The following is a 3978-nucleotide window of genomic DNA, read 5'->3' as shown; positions in this document are numbered from 1 at the left end:
ATATGCGGGAGAAGGAATCCACTGAAACGTGACAATTAGTAATTACATTGATTTACGTGTGTGTATAGATATTGGAAGACTTTGGTTAAGAATTGTATGTATGTATCAGAAGCCTAATTGTCTTCTGCTGTCAGTTGCACCCTACTTGGCCCTGTCTATGCCACACGCCCCTTCAGGCAATGCTCTAGCTTTCCACGCCACCTCCATTCCCTTTAACCTTCCCAAAACCCCACACCCTAAATTATTCGCCAGAGAGGATAAAATAATTACATACCAGGCTTTCACCTTTTTCGATAGATCCACATGGAATGCCTGGGGATCTCATACTTTTATTTGAACAGTGTCACCGGTACATTAACTATAGTGACCTTTCACTTATGTGCAAATCGACCACAACCTTTTGTTCATTTATCTTTTCACCCTTTCTTTGCATTACTTTGGACCGGAATAAAACGAAAATTCTGCAGTAGACATTAAAATTACCAAAAAGTAATAAAAAAAATCTTAATATAAATACAGTTAAATATCTAGCTTGTAAAACATATACAAAAAATTTTTGGTTATCAAAGAAGTATAATATACATTATCTCATATAATATCCTGCTAACACGATTTCTCTGATAAACAGAATGAAATTGGATTCCTGGCTGCCAATAAAAAAACTCCTAGATAGCCTGGTTTTAAGTGTCCTAAATTATGCAATATCCGTATGGGGTTTAAGATACTTTGAAGAAATAGAAAAAATTTAATCTCTATATTATAAAAAAATATTGAATATACCACGTGCCACTCCAGGCTATGCCATAAGATTTGGAAACTGTATCCAGTAAATTATCAGTAAAGTGTTTCAAATTAGTTTTAAATTATATAGAAAAAATTTTAGCTATGGAAGATTATAGGTACCCAAAAATCTGTTTCTTACAACTGAAAAAAATAGCAAAGAAAAAAGATATAAAATTATATAAATTTAACTGTTGTATGCAAGTGGGAAAAATATTTGAAACGATAAAGAAGGAAATAACGAACTAGATAATATTAACCTAGAAACAATAAATCGATGTAAAGACACTTGGATTTCCGATTATAAAAAGCTGTTGTATGATGAAGATGTATCACAATTGCAGAAGTCACAGTCACTACAGATGTTGCCTTATTTACCGAGATATGAAGGATTTCAAAAATATTTGTGTTTGAAAATCCCATTAAAATATTTCAGATTAATCGCTCAAATAAGACTGTTGAATAATTATAGTGGCAGGATTTTAATTAATAACAAATTAATAAACTTTGAAATAGTAAATGTCTGTGACGACTGTGGTTCCTCTATCCTAGAAAAGGGATTTCATGTTTTAATAGAATGTGTATGTCATAATAAAGAAAGAGAACATTGTTTGGGCAACCTAGTAGATGAAACCGCAAGAAAGAACGCTTTTTTTGAAATTTTATATAATCCGCAATGTGAAACGGTTAAAAAAATTTACCAATTCGTTGAATTGATAGCAGATAAATAAAATAAAATAAAACAAAAAATAATTGTACAATAAATAATGTAATACGATCGCAACCTCTTTGTATATAGACTTATATCTTAAAACAAATAAATATTATCATTATAATATCCTGCGAATACAAAACGTTTTTTTAACGTCTTAGAAACGTTAGTGTCGACACAAATAAAGTTCTGAAAATGTTTCCCTTTATAAAAATATTTTCAGAAAATGAAACGTCCTCAGAATTTTATTCTATCAGACATATAGATATGTACTAACGATTGAAAGACGTTATTGGAACAAAGGCGTTTTCTTTGCCACTGAAACTTGCCGAAAAAATTGTGCAAACCATGCCATTTCAAATAAAGTAAAAAAGGTTTCAATTTCGACGTTAGAAAATTCTTATTTTGGTAGGGAACATTAAAATTATTAGATTAAGTTATTTCGCATGTTTCAAATGAGTTTCTCTCATAGGAAGTGGCTATTAATAATTATAAATAATTAATTTGTATTACAAATTAATTTTCTATTGATATTCCAGGTTTGTATTATTTCTATTATATTAATTATTTTGTTATTTATTTTTAATAGCAAGCCTTGTTAAAAGTTTATCCTTTCTACTTTTAAAATATTTAAAATTATCTGCAATGAATTATTTGAGAATAAAAACATAACTGATAACTGATACTTCCTAATTCTACTACAGATGTTGAAGATGATTTTGAAATCGGTAATGTAAAAATGATAATGAAAGTATTAAATGTTTCTATGGAAAGTAAATGTCCTACACACGGAGAATAATAGATGGTACCGAGTACTATCTAGATAGTACCAGGTATCATATTTGATCTTACAAATACGGACAGCAATCTAGATTCTATCATTAACAATCCAGATTGTACGAAGTAACATCTTGATTGTAGTGGGTAACATAACCATACTTTTTGTAACATCTTTGATTGTACTGAATAACATAATAATAGTAGCGGATAATATCTACTTTTTACCATCTTAAGATCATAAATTCTTACCATCTATTTCTCTCCGTGCAGAGAAGTATACAATAATTACTCTGGAACTCAAAAGTATTGAGAAGAAGACGAGTACACAGTGATCAGGAAGAAGAGAAAAATTAGCGTACGATAACGACGGAATCGAAGGATGTAGAGTAACAAATCAAATTTTTAGTTTTATATTAACAATCTGGAATTTTTGAGTAGACTTAATTTTTAACAACGATAACCATTTTATTTTCTCAGTGTATAGATTTTTAAATTTTTTTTCTAAAAATTAAATAAAAGTTATAAGGATAGATTATTTTTTGGCAACATTTAAAAAAATGATTCATGGGGTAATAAAAAAAAATTTGTCACAAAAAATAGCATTTTAATTTTATACTAACAATTGTATAAAAAGTATATAGAAGTAAAATTTTTCAGGCACGGGAGTCGAATTACAACCCCATGATTAACCACGACAACCCCACATATTGCCAGCTTAATAATACCCTACTGAACAAAGTACGAAACGCTATTGACACCATATAATCACATCTCGACCAATGTCTGGTTCAGTAAAATGCATAAATGCCATGAACTTGAAGTTGCTGTTTAATAATAAATTTTTTATTTCACATTGTTTAGCAGTAAATTGCTTAATCGTATAAATATTAAAATTACTAATTAAATATTGATACAGAGTCATGTTCCTCCTATACTGAAATATTAGATAACAGAATGTACTATATTTCCACCATAATAAGTATCATAAAAATTGATAGACAAAGTTTGATTTTTTTCAAAAATTTTGATTGAAATTCAAGAATTTTATTCTGGCAAATTAAATACAATTTTAAAACTAGCAACAACAAGTCGCTTGTTCCATCACCAATGCATTGAAATAATATTAAAGTTAGAAGCGTTAAAAGATTATTTCAATTTAAAAGTTCTGAAACTAAAAAGTAATATTTTCAATAAGAATAAGAAAAAAATAAATTGTTTAGTAAAAAATGATGATTTAAATGGCATTAAAGATTCTTTAAATAATGAAATTATATTATTAATAAACCAACTTCCCAAAGTCGTCTGATTAATAGGCAATTTGTAATAAAATAAAGATAGGTTCTAACTTGTCCTTTTGTTCTTTATTATAAATTATCGCGAGGCATTGAGGAGATTGGAAGTCATGAAGGGAAAAACTTTCTGGTGTAGATATTCAAATGTGAGTCCCAAGTATTCAAGAACACCAGGAAGACGAAAATACTGTTATGTTGACGATCTATTAAAATACTATATACTGGCAGCCATTTTCCTATGGACTTCGCACATCAATTAATACAACATCGGATTGTTCAGAAATCTGCGTTACCGACGGCCGCATATCGATTATCGATATTGTATTGAATATTAATTAATCAAAATGACACCGAGAAGAGAGGCCGCTGATTAGCGACGCTTTCGAGTTTGACTCGTCAGCCATTTTACTCTCA

Source organism: Leptopilina boulardi, unplaced genomic scaffold (assembly GCF_019393585.1).
Source record: "Leptopilina boulardi isolate dan_hultmark-lab unplaced genomic scaffold, ZJU_Lbou_2.1 LbouV2_38, whole genome shotgun sequence".
NCBI classification, from domain to species: domain Eukaryota; kingdom Metazoa; phylum Arthropoda; class Insecta; order Hymenoptera; family Figitidae; genus Leptopilina; species Leptopilina boulardi.
Note: the sequence above shows the minus strand (reverse complement) of the source record.